Below are 15,535 nucleotides of genomic sequence, written 5' to 3' on the forward strand. Positions count from 1 at the left end.
TTCTCAGCACAGCAAGGAAGATCTGCACATATGACACAACTATGAAAACAAAGCAACCAAAGGCTAAACTTACACTAAAAATGAGAAACACAACTTCCCTGAGACTTGATTCTGAGCAGGAGAGATTGAGGATCTGGGGGATTTCACAGAAAAACTGGTTGACAACATTGCCTTGGCAGAGAGGCAGTGAAAACGTGCTGGCAGTGTGCAGCAGGCAATAGAGAACCCCAGTGCCCCAGGCAGCTGCCGCCATGGTGGCACAAGCTCTGCTATCCATCAAGGTCCCGTGGTGCAGCGGCTTGCAGATGGCAATGTAGCGGTCATAGGACATGATGGTGAGAAGGGAATACTCTGCTGACATGAAGAAGGTAAAGAAAAAGAGCTGTGCAGCACATCCTGCATAGGAGATGGCCCTGTTGTCCCAGAGGGCGTTGGCCATGGCTTTGGGGAGAGTGGTGGAGATGCAGCCCAGGTCAAGGAGGGCCAGGGTGAGGAGGAAGAAGTACATGGGGGTGTGCAGGCGGCGGTCGCAGGCTACGGCTGTGCTGATGAGGCCGTTGCCCAGGAGGGCAGCCAGGTAGATGCCCAGGAAGAGCCAGAAGTGCAGGAGCTGCAGCTGCCGCGTGTCTGCCACCGGCAGCAGGAGGAACTCGCTGATGGAGCTGCTGTTGGGCATCTGCTTTTGTTCCTGGGCTTGGAGTCCTGTTCAGAGTGCAGAAGATAATGACAAGTCCTGACCATTCTCAGAGACACTCCTCCTAATATGCTTTGAAATGTTTTCATTCTTCTATGATAATATTCATTTGGCAACACTAATTGAATTTAACTTCATTAAGTTCACCATTCTATAAGCAGAAGAAGCCTATGGAGTTTTAACCTTCCTTTCATCTTCTTATCCCATCTCCCTGGACTTTTTCATCTTTTTTGTGTCTCATATCTTTACCCTCACTGCTCTTAAAATCCTCAGTCCCAGCCTTTGTGACCTTCACTTTCTGTTCAGGAAAACATGCCTATTTGCAATATAAGTGCATTATTCTTGTCAACAAAATTGATAATCTCAAATAGTTTCCACCCGTGGAAAGGTTCCTTTTTGTGAATGGAGAGGCTGAAAACACTTCACATGTGACAGTTCACATAACAAGCAATTGACTGAAGAAGAATTAGGAGTCTCAGAGCTGTGTTTATATTTGACAGACTCTTTGATTTCTGCTTCCAATCCTTTCCCCTTCCATCCAAACAAGAAATAGAAAATTGCTACCTTGGCTCTCCTCTTGCAAAGTACCCTCAGAAACCTTCTGTTGTGCAGTGGAGGTGTGATCCTTCTGCCCCAGGCAGCAGCTGTAGCAGCACAAGACATGCCGGGGGGCTCCTTCCCCCCACCCGTCTCCCCGCAGTGCCCTCGGCAGCTCCGCGGGCCGGCTGAGTGCTGAGCCTGGCAGGCGGCAGAGTCCCATACCCGGCACACAGCCCCTGGGGCACAGCAGGGACCCTGCTCTGCAGGACAGCTGTGGGCACACACCCGCAGCCCTGTCTGCAAAGCCTGCAGCCTTGCTGGACACGCAGCCCTCAGGGCTGTGCTCTGGCGCTGCAGCACAGAAGCTCTCATCTGGAGCAGAAGGCTTTTTCCAGTGTAAAGAAACATGCAGTGCCTGTGGCCATGTCTTCTATGGGATGTCCCACATAGAGATAACTCTCTATCAATAGCAGCTGCATGGTCTGAAGTGAGACTTACCGTGTCACGCTCTGTGAGCAATGCTCCTGCAGGAAACTCAGAGCCTCCTCACACCTCACGCATCCTGGAAGCTCTCTCCTTTTTCTCTTCTCTCCTTCTCGGAGATGTAGGCTGTGCTGTGCACAAGAGCTGCTCCTGGGCACAGCTGTCTCTCTGCAGCACTGCCCACTTGTATGAGTCCCAGGAGCCCGCCCAGATCAGCACACCAGAGGATTGGAGTTTCTCTTCCTCACTGCTTCCCCAGGAGATTTTTCCGGGGCTCCATGGCTGAAAGCTCTTGATAGACAGCAGGCTCATCTCTGCTAAATGCACTTGGGGTGGGAGGAGAGGAGACAAAGAAGTCGGAGGAGAACAGTTCAAGAAGGTCCACGGTTGTTGCTGTAACCTCAGCCTTAATGGATCCTAAATCCCCTGTGGCACCAGTTTTGATGAAACTGTCCAGCATTACATCAAGGAGATCTGTGCTCTGTTCAAGACTTCCCCATATTTAAGCCTGAATAGAAGGATACATCTGCTTTTCATTTATTGTCAGTTATAGAATTAGCAAAGATAGCAGTGACTTGCTGGTGCTTTGCATTGTCATTGTGTTTGCAGAATCAGACCAGATTGGACAATCAGGGAGTCATATACTCCAGACAAAGATGGTTCAGTTCACGACTAGATTTCATAAATCATGAAATAGAATCTTCCATGAACTCTAGGGTAAGACCTCTACAATGCCTGTCCTTGGAACTTTCACTTCTGCTCAACCATGTGGCATCTCATTTCTGGAAAGAGTTGGCCACTCTGACTTCCCACCAGGAGAATGGCGTGATATGCCTGGCCTTCGCATCTGTAGGGGACCCTTTCTCACTCTGCTGGTTTGGTGTTCCCCTCCCTGGGTATTTCTTGAAGCCAGGGAACTACAGCACGAGACCTAATATCTCAGTTATGACCTTCAATGTATCGGTAAACACCACTGACAACCTGACATGCCATAACCCTTGGCAATCCCTCATTTACACCTACTCAGTGGCTGTGTCTTGCAACATGCCAGGGGCATTTCGAGTGCTGGCGGATGAGGAGGATGAGGAAGAGGAGGAACTTCAGAGGGTGCTGCTCCACCCTCCATTGGCCACTAACCAAGGCCACCGGGATCACGGTAATGACTGAGGTTCTTAACATGCTCAAAAGGAATAGAACCTCCGACAGGGAAAAAAACACCACTACCACCATGCAGAGAGTGAAGGATGCTGTGCAGAGGCTCTTAGAAAAGAAAGGGTACATCAGTCACGACTGGTGCTCATGTGGCTGGAAATTGGCTCTGTGACCTTATGCTTTACACTGACTATTCTCTAGTTCATCCAAGGACTCATCAGGATGCAGGTGGTGGCTACGCAATACGTGTTGCTTGCAATCCAATAGTCATAAGTGCCATAGTTGAAGCTGTGATGTGATTGACATGTTTTATCATGGAATTCTCTCCAGAGCTCACTCCGTGACAGCGGGAATATACACAGGGAGAGAAAGAACAAAGTACCTCCCTGCTCTAGCAGCGCGGTACTGCATGGAGGCACAGCCTGTCCACATGCGCCCCAAGAGAGGGGACAGTGAGGGAGATTGCGAATGGGAATTTCCCCCTAGGGAGGGAAAAAATTAAAAAAAAAAAAAGCAACGATCTGAGAACAAGCGGCATTTTAATGAACCCTGTGACACTAAACAGCAAAGAGAGATTTTCAACAAGGAGAAAAACAAGTCCAAATCTCACCGATGGGCTGCGGGAAGTGGGAAGTTCCAACCACGCTGTCTCCTGCAGGGAACCGGGTTAAACCTTGACACCTTCCTGACCTTCCCTCCACTGCTACTTCCTTCCCCCCATGCCCATTTAAGGCAGTCCACAGAAAAAGAAAAGAAAGAAAAACTTGTCTTCTTAACTCCCATTATCCCACATGATGTTCTGATGTGGAATAGCAACACCAACCACATTACAAAACTACAACAGTGAGCTTTCCCAGCCTCACTCACTAACCAGCCGAAGCCTGCCTTGCTGTATGGATGTGGTCCCAAAGGGCAGAAGCTCTGCTGTACGAACTCTCAGGGCTGCGGAGACAGGCCTGTCAGGACTGAGCCTCACCAGGCCGTGCTGCAGCCTGCTGGCTGGGCCAGACCAGTCGGGCCCCTTGGAGTCCATTTTGAGATCCCACAGCGCACACAGGAGCCCTGCCTTTGGAAGCAGCCGCTTCAGCCCTGCTGAATGTCTGTCATTGGTTGCAGCCAACACAAGTTCCAACGGAGATGGTCCTGTTTAACTATAGATCCTTTTATGACATGGTTATCCATTTAGCTGAACAAGAGAATCCAGTTGATGTAATCCTTGAGGATTTCGGTAGATCTTTTCAGGCTGTTTCTCACAGCACCCTTCTGGACAGAATGTACTGCATATGGCTAGACAGAAACATAATGTGGTAGGTGAACAGTTGGCCAATAGGTCAGGCCCAAAGGACTATAGTCAGTAGGTTCATTAAGGCTGTTAGATATTCACTATCAGGGTTCCCCAGAGCTCCACTTTAGGGCCACTTCTCTTTCATATTTTATGTATGACTTGAATGCAGGACTAGAAGATGTTCTGAGCAAGTTTGCTGATTTGACCAGATGAGGATGTGATGTTTCCTCCACTGAGGGTGGAGAGGACTTGCAGAGAGATGTGGACAAGGCAGAGAAGTGGGTACCAGTTGGTACTAAGCACCAAGTGCATAAAGTATAACAAGAACAAGTGCCTGATTGTGCACCTGGGTATGGGCAACCCTGGACATACTGCCTGGATATGGGACACTGGAGAGTGGTCTGACTGAAAAGGGTTGGGGGTCCTGGTCTGCATCAAATTGAATGTGAGTCAGCAGTGTACCCAGGCAGCCAGGAAAGCCAACGGTCCTCTGGAGTGCATCAAGCAAGTTATTGCCAGCTGGGTGAGGGAAAGGATTGTCACTGTATTCTCTGCACTGCTGCAGCCTCACCTGGAGCACTGGGTGCACTTCTGGGCAATGCAGAACATCAAAAACATCAAACTATGAGAGAGTGTGCACAGGAGGGCACTGGAACTGAGAGATCTGAAGTTCAGAGTTTCATTGGGATAGACTGCTTGCTCAGACTGGGCCCTTCTCACAACCCGCAACCTGCAATGAAACACAGGGCACACATGGGACATGAACTTGACAGTATCCTTGCACGCAATGCAGAGCCTGGGATCTTCTGTCCCCATGTCTTTCATTTAACATCATACAGACCTCCATCCCACTGCCCCAGGAAGGGTCCTGAGCCAACATGAGACCAGATCTCCATGACAAGGGTATGGGGATCAGGGCTTGGCCTGTCTATTTCGTAAGGCAAAGGAGGGGTTTCTTAGCATTAGAGCCACCATGCCAGTGCCTTTCATTGCCTGTAATCTTGTCTTCCAATTATCTTCTCTAACAAGTCCCTTGGGAATCTTGCCTGTAATGTCCCTCAGTGGGCCCATTAATACTCCAAGAAACTTCACTGTTACTTATGACTTTGTCTTGCTGAGCACTATGTGAAAACTTCTCTCTGCACTGGAGGTTGATGGACTAAACATCAAATGCGCCCTGGGGCCCATTATAACCTAAAGAGCGTCTTGTGTCTTGTGCCTTTCTGTAATCTTCTTCAGGTTTTCAAACTTGTTCAGCAAAATGGAGAGTTATCTAGAGAGAGCTTAAAGAGCCAGAATCCAGCAGACATTTATAGTTTATTAATTTACAGTTATAAAGAAGATATTAAAGCCACTCTGTACAACTCCTTGTACACATCTTAGCTGAACCAGAGGAATCCCAGCTCCTGTGGGTCCGTGGGGCGCTGAATCCCATTTCAGCCCCAAGGTTTCCATCTGGGGATGAGGTGCCTGTACAGCCTCTGCTGGATCACTGCCCTGCACAGGGGAAGTCCAACCCTCCTTCTTGTTGTCTGGGTGCAATTTTTGTTTCATCAAACACTCCCTGGTACGATTCACCTCATGTCAGGAATTGTCTGGTGGATAATTGAGCAGATTTCAAAGCACACTGTTGTCTTTCAGGAGCTGATGGCCATGAGGACCCAGGGACATCTCAGGGGAGGTGAGTGGGAAACATAAAAACTGACATCATCTCATGCTGAGCTGGACCAGGCACCTGGGACACAGGGAGCTCATAAAAGTGTGCAGCTCTTTAGAGAGGCAGCTGTGCCCAGGAGCAGCTCTTGTGCACAGCACAGCCTGCAGGTGACAGAGGAGAGGAGAAAAATTGGAGAGAACTTGGAGGATGGGTACTGTGTGAGAAAGCTGTGAGCACCCAGCAGGAGCAATGCTCACAGACCATGTCATGGTAAGTCTCTTGCAGTAGGTAATGCAGCTGCTTTTAATAGAGGATTATATAAATGTGGGACATCCCATAGAAGACATGGCCACAGGCACTGCATGTTCCTTTACTGTGGAAAAAGACTTCGGTTCCAGCTGAGGGCTTCTGTGCTGCAGTATGAAATCACAGCCCTGAGGGCTGTGTGTCTCAGCACGGCTGCAGGCTGTGCAGCCGGGGCTGCAGGCGGGTGCCCAGGGCTGTCCTGCAGAGCAGGGTCCCTGCTGTGCCCCAGGGGCTGTGTGCCGGGTATGGGACTCTGCCGCCTGCCAGGCTCAGCACTCAGCCTGCCCGGGGAGCTGCCAAGGGTTCTGCAGGGAGACGTTTGGGGGAAGGAGCCCCCCGGCAGGGCTTGTGCTGCCACAGCTGCTGCCTGGGACAGGGGATCACAGCTCCACTGCACAACAGTATGTTTGTGAGGGTACTTTGCAAGAGAGCCAATGCAGCGGGTTCAATTTCCTGTTCTGGGGGAATGCAGAAAGGATTGGAGGCAGAAATGTAAAAGGGGCTGTCACAGCTCCGAGAATTTTTCTTCAATCAATTGCTTGTTTTGAGAACAGTCACACATGATGTGCTCTCAGTATCCCATTTCCTGAAGGATGGAACCAATTGAAAATATCCCTACTTTCAGTAGACATGAATAATTAACCTGCAAGCAGGCAGCTTTTTAGAATTTACACTGAATGGCACAGAGGCTGTTTTGGGGCTCTAAGAGCAGTTGGGTTAAAGATATGAGACATGAAGCACATGAAAATATCCAGGGAGGAGGAATAAGAAAATAAGAGGAAGGTTAGAGCTCCATATACTGCTTCTGCTTAAGAAATGCTGAACTACATGAAATTAAATGCAAGTAATGGTGCTAAATGTACACTGTTGTAGGAGAATGAAAACATTTCATATTATAGCAGGAGGAGTGTCTCTCAGAATGGTCTGGGCTTGTCATTATCTTCTGCACTCTGAGCAGGACTTCAAGCCCAACAACAGCAGATGCCCAACAGCAGCTCCATCAGCGACTTCCTCCTGCTGCCGTTGGCAGACACGCGGCAGCTGCAGCTCCTGCACTTCTGGCTCTTCCTGGGCATCTACCTGGCTGCCCTCCTGGGCAATGGACTCATCAGCACAGCCGTAGCCTGAGACCGCCGCCTGCACACCCCCATGTACTTCTTCCTCCTCAACCTGGCCCTCCTCGACCTGGGCAGCATCTCCACCACTCTCCCCAAAGCCATGGCCAACACCCTCTGGGACACCAGAGCCATCTCCTACACAGGATGCGCTGCACAGCTCTTTTTCTTTTCCTTCTTCATGTCAGCAGAATATTCCCTTCTCACCATCATGTCCTATGACCGCTACGTTGCCATCTGCAAGCCCCTGCACTACGGGACCTTGATGGACAGCAGAGCTTGTGCCACCATGGCAGCAGCTGCCTGGGGCACTGGGGTTCTCAATTCCCTGCTGCACACTGCCAGCACGTTTTCACTGCCTCTCTGCCAAGGCAATGTTGTCAACCAGTTTTTCTGTGAAATCCCCCAGATCCTCAAGCTCTCCTGCTCAGAATCAAATCTCAGGGAAGTTGTGTTTATAATTTTTAGTGCCAGTTTATTCTTTGGATGCTTCGTTTTCATAGTGGTGTCCTATGTGCAGATCTTCCTTGCTGTGCTGAGGATGCCCTCTGAGCAGGGACGGCACAAAGCCTTCTCCACATGCCTCCCTCACCTGGCTGTGGTCTCCCTGTTTCTCACCACTGGCTTTTTTGCCTACCTGAAGCCCCCGTCCATTTCCTCCCCATCCATGGACCTGATGGTGGCACTTCTGTACTCAGTGGTGCCTTCAGCAGTAAACCCCCTCATCTACAGCATGAGGAACCATGAAGTCAAGAATGCTGTGAGGGAAGTTATGACCAGATGTGTTTTAAATGCAGTGAATTGCCTGTCTATTGGAATTCATGACATGTAATGCGGCTTTTTACTGTTGCAAACTCTGTTTTGTTTCAATCAATTTTTATAAGTGTAATGTATTAAATCTTATTCTTTTTTTAAAAAATACTGTAATGCTCTTTACTAAAATGTCATTATTCAAATCAATTCCTCTTCAGCTTGTAACTTCTTAGTGTAGCCCAGACGCACTGTACATAATGAATCAGGCTCTCCGTGAACCTTAAAAGAATTGAGGACGTGCAGTTACGCTGTCTGTCCTCCTTCTTGTAAGACATTTCTGGAGCTGTCGGGGTCGGATGTTCTCAGAAGCCCACAATCCAGCCGGAAGCACACGGCTGTTCATCAAACTGTGCATTGACTTCAGCCTGCAACCGTTTCCAGCTGGTCCCTTGCCCAGTGTTCCCCGTAACGCTGACAATGGAGTTTCAAAATATTCTTTTCTCATCTGACCTGACATCCTGCTTACCCAAGCCCCTCTGCAATAGTTAAGCCTTAGATTGTCCCCTTGTTCGAACTCAATCCCCCTTTTCTTGGACTTTGTAAATACTTTTGCTTGATTACTACATTCTGGGAAAGGGATAATTTCAAATAACTTCCGCTCTCCACTTTCTGTCTTAGCTTGTTCATTTTGTATTCTTCATAGCTATTCCCACTGGTTTTACACTACCATAATACACACCTCATTTCAACGTACATTAAAACAAGCAAGATGATTGCAGTAATACAAAGCAATAAAGAGCTGCTTCAGCCATGCAGAATCACCCAAATGTCTCCACAGAGCATTTAAAGGCAGTGGAGCTCAGGTAGGCTCTCTTGGTTTCCCTTCTGAATTCTGCTAGGTTGCATTGCTTGGTAGCTCTCAGAAGCTGTCAGTGACCACAGACTGGAAAATTGCAATTGGTCTCAGTTCACACAGCTGGCTGGTTTGTCTCAGGCTAATCCTGAACTGTCTCAAGCGACTGCTTTGGGGCTCTACAAAACAGCAACTTCAGAGATCTCTTTCTATTACTAAGTGTTTGAAAGAGCAATTTGCTCTGTTAATTATCCATCATTTCTGTGCAGTCTGTTTTGTCAGACTTGTCTCTAGATTCCAAGTTGTATGTGAAGAGTTGTTTGCACTGTAATGCACAATGTACTAAAAATTGAGAGATGAAAATGTGAAGAGTTTTTCCAGCTTTGATTTCATGTCTGGAATTTTGGAACCCACTACTTGCAGTTGTTAATCTGTCCAAACTGGTCTGGTTTGGAATGCCCTCATCCTCATTGAATCGCTGTTAAAGGCGGAGCATTTCCTACAAGTGCCATGGCCCCACTGTTGTTCTAATTCTTGTTTCTTTGTTTTCCACACACTGCTTTTCAAGCCTCCTTTTTCTTTACAGTCAAAGTGAGAACTGCACTGTGAGGTGTCTGAACCTTGTTGTGCCTATACATAAATAGAACAGCAGCAAAGCCTGACAGGTGACTGTGCTGACAGCTCTCATATCCAGTAACACGTAACTGTGCTAAATCCCTTGTGACGGCTTTGATTTCATTTTTGCCAGTGAAATCCTTGTAAAAGGAACTGCAGCAGTGTGATGAGCTAAGATGAAGATGCTGGCTTTAGTAGTGCTCTAAGCTGAGTGGAAGAACAATTGAATGAGGGTTATATGCTTTCTCTGGGACGATAAGGTTTTTTTTTTCCTGAGGGAAAGAGCCAGCTTTTCATGGGCTATATGTGGGCTTTGGCAAGGGCAGACAATCCAGTCTGTCAGGAAGCCATTTGAGGTGCTTCAGGTTTGTAAGCTTGTCTTTTTGTTTTTCAGGCGGATATTTGGAGCATGGGTGTACTGCTGTATGCTCTGCTGTGTGGGTTTTTCCTTTGGATGATGACAATATGATGGCACTCTACAGGAGGATACCAGTGGGTATCAGTGGTGCTAGAATACACTGAGAAGGGAAATAGCTGAGCTTGACAAGAGGCCTTGCTTTTCAGATGGCAGAACATGCTGAGCTGTGGGTAGAAAGGCCTGTCTGCTGAATATTGTCCCTGTTTTTGCTGCTTTGTCTACCAGTATTTTGTGGATTTGGTTCTACACTTGGTTGGCCTATGTGGCACTGTAGCCTAATTCTGTACCATGATAGCATACAGAATTTAAGGAGAAGTATTTTCTTGCCAATGGGCTGGATTTTTTTGTATGTGGTTCTTCAACTGGCTGCTCCCTATACTATCTGTAGTAAAAATAGAGACACATCATTTGATTTCCCAGAAAGGAATGTTGCTAAATGCCATCTCTTCTCATGTCTACGAAGAGCAAAGTTCTGCATTTGCTATTAGAATTTCCTCTTCCAGAATCAGGAGGTAATGTAGGAACCCACAGATTGCCTTCAGAATTCAACAGTTGGTTCTGTTTCCTTTCTGAGTGCATAACAACCTGAGCACATGAATTGAATGACGTGGCTTTTTAGTCTGGTACAAACTCTGCTGTACACTGAAACTTGGTCCATTTGTAAGCAGGACTTTTTCCATCTCTGCAGGACAGCAGAAAACCCTTTGTGCTAATCATGATGCCAAGAAGCAGAATGCGGCAAATGGCAGATGATCCAACTGCTTCAGGTGTTCATTTCCTTAAAACTGAGAATAGTTTTGGACTGAGAGTTTGTAAGCAGAACGGAGCTCTTAAAGCTGTCAGAGACTATTTCTGCACTGTTCAATTCTATCTGCCTAACATACACAGGATCTCAGAACTGCGTTGCTTGAATTGGTGGAACTTGCTGAAGTGAACTGGGATGAGCAAGTTTTAGAACTTAGTCAGAGTGCTGTAAAAAATGGATAATCTCATGAGTATTAAGGTACAGGCTTGCTATTTCTGCACTGAATTTGTTTTTATTTTACATGGCTGTGATCTGAAAGTTGCTTGAAACGCAGGCACCTAGGCACTGTTGTGTAACTGAATTTCACACATGATAGGTCCTGAAATATCCTGGAATCAAAAACTCTGACTTGTTTTAAGTCTGCTGCTTGAGTATAATCAGGGTCATAGTGTCTGTGTGCAGTGTTTCTTTCCCTGTAATGCTCCACATCATTTCATTTTGGGAATATTGAAGGAAATGGACTATGTGCCATAACTGTTGTTAGAACAAACTATGCCTGGTGTGATCTTATGCATAGGTTCTGTAACTGCTCTTCACAGCTCAGGTGTTTGACCTTTTTGGTGAAGTGATGAAATACTGCTGGTTTCTATTTGTGCTTCTAGGCACCTTGAAGCTCTTAGGAATAGAATGATTGTCTCCAGTTCTTTTCAATGATATCAGTAACAGCTCGAGTGCTGTTGCCCACTAGGTAGACCCAAAGAAGCAGATTACAGTGAAACAACACACAAGCTGGACCTGCATGAGGATCACTTTCAAGACAGTGGCTCTGTTGCTTGAAGCTTATTTGCTTCTTCCTGCCGCCACTCTATTACCAAGTATCAACAACCTCTTTCATGATTCAACTTGCAAATGTTTGACACTAACCCTTGTGTTTCTATGCCTTCCTAGGTGATTCAAGCCCTTGTCAATCCCAGAGATCCAAACCAAGTAGTGATGTGCAGTGTGTTTCCATCAATGGAGAGTTCTTATTAAGCACGAATCACTGCAATTCGGATGACAGCCTTCCACATGGTAACAGTGATGGACACAAGGGGCTCATCCACGTTCATGCTCTCATATCTCCTGGCTCTGCTGAAGCTCCTGACCTGAGCCTGCCAGACACAGCAGTCACCTGCCTGGATTGTGACCCAGCGCCTTTGCAGTGCTGCCCATCCCAAGCACAGCCCGAGTGCCCCAGCAGCAGCACCACCATGCAGGAGCAGGTCAGCATCAGTGAGGTGAAGCTGAGCATCTTAGATGGGGACTTAGAGTCAGGCTGCCAGTCCCAGGCACCAGGCAGCAGCACAAGCTCTGAGCCACTCTCATCTTGACAAGAGGAGTCCCATCTTCACCCTTGACCTCTCAAGCCCTCCTGTCTTTTATTGAATAAAGTCACTCTCATGCTCAATCATCGCCTTGACTGCATTCCGAGTCTTCATTCACAGGGATTGGGATGAATGCAACAAACAGCAAGGCAGCTCAGCTTGCAACACTATGGCTGTGGGGTTCGTGCAGGCAGAGCTCTGGGTTCCCATTTTGCCTGGCTTTGGGATGTCTGCAGCAAGATCTCTACCATTTTGTATGGGAGCAAATAATCTCTAGCATCCAGGTTGCTGCTCGTGATAATCCCAGTCTTCCTGGCTGTTGCTTTGTGATACTTTTCAAAGCCTTTGGATACTCTTTGATGCCTTGGCTGCTCCCTAACACCTCTGTCCTCCTGCCATGTTGACTCATGTCTCCCACTTTGAAGCTGGCTTTGCAGATCATCTCCAGCCCTGTCATCATCACGCTGCAGCAGGAGGTGCTCACCTGGCCCAATGTCTGGCAGTACTGCTTGTTCTGCAGATGAGCAGCTGCCTCCTCATCTCTTCAGCTACAGTAGTTTTTCTCAGGGCAGTTAGATGCAGTCATGCTCCTCTGTATTTGGTGTGTTAAATCCATGCTGCGTGGCAGCAGTCAGTGCAATACAAAGGTGTTCTGTGTGCCACAGCATTTCTCCAGGGGCTGCCAAAGGTAGAAGCACAACACAGCACCATCCTTCTGACAGTAATGTCTGTGAGTGTTAGACATGTGAGCACTGCATCATCCCCAGCGTGTCAGTGCTTTTCCACACCAACCTGACTCTCACACTCTCTGCACTGAATGTAACTCTGCTCTTGTGGAGACAAATGCTTTCTGTCACATCCTCCATCCCTGCAACCATTTGCTGGTAGGCAGCTCTTGCAGAAGAATCAAGCAGCAGAACCTTTTGCTCACCCTACAGCATGAAAATGCTATGAAAGCAGAAATAACCTGGCATGCTCTGGGTCTGCAAGGCTGCACAGATGGGAGAGGTAGATTGTGTTTTTGCAGTGGAAGTTTCCAGTATTTTCGGTACATAGTGTAGGCCCTAACTGAATGTATAACCCTCTTGTAAAACAGCTGTATAAGTAGTTTTTCCACCAAGAAAGTTGCTGAACAGAGTTAAGTTCAGACTGGGGGCATTCTGACATGGGGAGAATTGAGACAAGCACAAGATAAATACGCAGGGTGGGTAGAGCCCAGCACAGGACAGAATGAATGTACTGACTTTTGGAAACATTGCCCTTCTCTCTCCACAGAAAAGTACAAGGCAGACCTAAAAACAAGAGGTTGGTAATTGACCTTATATGGAAATGAATCCTAGCAACAGTCTCGAGGAGTCTGTGAGCCTGAGATGCTCAACCAATGAGAGCCATGAGAGCGTCACCTGCATTGGGTTTAGGGCACAGAACAGAATTGATTTCACTGACTGGTGTGCAATTTCTCCCTTGCCAATAGGGGATGTGCGCGCAGTATTGCAATAATGAATAAGCACTGCTGCTATCGCTGCCATCTTTGCCTAACTAGAAAGCTTTGACTTTGAGAGTTTCTCACACAAGGGGAGAGGGTAAGAAAGTAAAGAGGCACAGAAAACAAAGGAAAACTGCTCTTCTTATCTATAAAAATTGATACAATTGATGCTGTCATGCATTTTTTAATTTATTTTTAATTTTTTGCCAATGTCAGTTAGATTGTTTTAAAATATCCACACACCAAAATCAGACTACCAAGCAAATTTAATGAAAATGAAATGAAGGTGAGTTAGCGGAAAGCACAAGGCCATATTATATTAGGCTCCAGCAAATTTACAGGCAGTCACTGCACGAAGAGGTAGATCTGAGTTGCACATTATATGATTTCCACAAAGATTAAGGAAATCTGAAGCTTTCAATATATTTTTTTAATTCTTTTTTCATTTCGTTTTTTAAACACCTGACCCAGACCCCAACCCTCACAGGAGCTGTAAAGACAACAGCATTAACCCGCAATGTAACTCTAATCCTAACCCTTACCCTGATTCTAAAATAGTCTCTAACTCCAAATGTAACAACAAAAATGATGCTAGAAGTTTGTAGCAAAAGGAACCTTAACCCTGATCATAATCCAAAAAACAATCATTAAGGTAACAATAATCTTTACCTTAAGAGTAATATTAATCAGAGCCCAGATGATGCCTGCATCCAATCAGAAGCATGCTTTGTATTATTTAAGCGTTGTATTTTTTCCAATGAACTCTCTCTATTATCACGTTTATAAAGTAACAGAGTCTGTTCTTTTTCTCCTGACACTGTGCCTTACTCCTGACATCCCCTGGAAATGACCCAGATAGGGCACCATCAAAGTAATGCTAATAGTAATGTCAATCCTTAGGGTATCTCTAGCCTCAGTGTTAATGGGACGCTAACAACAATCCCAACAGCCTTAAACATTCTGGTGGTGTGAAAGAGGTGCTGCCTTGCACATGCTGGGCAGTCCCATTGCCTGTTAAATGCAGGCGGCAGCGTAGAAACATGATGCCCGTGGTCAGAATGCCCTGTGGCAGATCCTGGCACCGGAGAACTGACCGGAGAACCATGAGAGAACTGACAACAAATCACTCGACATCAGAACCGACCCAGTGGTTATTTACAAGCCTTGGGTGACCCAGACAGGATCTCAGAGTGGTGAATGTAGGTACAGAAGTTGTTACTACTCTGTTTTCTTCTAAAAGCTGCTCAGCTGCTTTGCGTTTCAGACCATCCCTGGCTTCACTGTGTGCATCTGTCCAATTGATACCAGGTGTTTTTTTTTCATCTCAGAAGTTTTGTGGGGGGCGGGGGAGAGGGGAAACAGATATCAATTCAATTACTCATTTATTTATTGACAGAGATTCACATTTGCTACATTTGGAGAAGTTTTATTTGTTTGCTGTGGTTTGATTTTTTCTATTTTTATTTTTTTTTTCCCCCTTCCCTCCTCTTCCATCTTTGTGTTCTTCCCCTATAATTAAAAGGGAACGGATCCCCAGGGTCTGTCCCGCAGAAGTTCTTTCCGTGGTCTCTGCTGCCACCTGCTGGCCAATACACGGAACTGCCACTGTTGGGCGTTTGGTGCCGCAGGAAGCACAACACAGATCTGAGTTCTGACCGGTCTACACAGCAAATCCGCCAATCTTTATTGTGATAAGCCCTCCACATGGCATTGCGCATGCACTCCAACACGCAACAGGCATAGATAGAGATGTATCTTTATTCTGCTCCATGCCAAACCTGTGAGCAAAACCTCATAGGGGTTCACAAAGAACTCTGGCTCTGCCAGAGCCCCCATCCAGACCCTTCTTGAGTTACATTCACATCTAGTTTGGCTGAAAAGGTTGGACTATAAATACTCAGTGCTTGGGCCTGTTTAACAGATATTTTCCTGATAATGCTGTCCATCGATCTTTTTAAACTGAACTCCTGCTCTAATCTGGTCTTTAAACATTTGCTGTCTCAAGACTCTAATGGGTCCAGACTGGATTACCTTAGGGGCTGGATGCCTAAGTCATGGCAGCAGATGGT

The 15,535-nt window shown here is 46.8% G+C and overlaps 1 pseudogene; it reads left to right on the top strand.

Annotated features, from left to right (window-relative positions):
• The first annotated feature begins 7,098 nt into the window (after window positions 1-7,098).
• LOC146759446 (olfactory receptor 14J1-like) lies at window positions 7,099-8,064 on the top strand (annotated as a pseudogene).
• Window positions 8,065-15,535: the final 7,471 nt, after the last annotated feature.

This window comes from Coturnix japonica, chromosome 10 (genome assembly GCF_054131305.1).
Source record: "Coturnix japonica strain WE chromosome 10, WE-NBRP24, whole genome shotgun sequence".
NCBI lineage: Eukaryota > Metazoa > Chordata > Aves > Galliformes > Phasianidae > Coturnix > Coturnix japonica.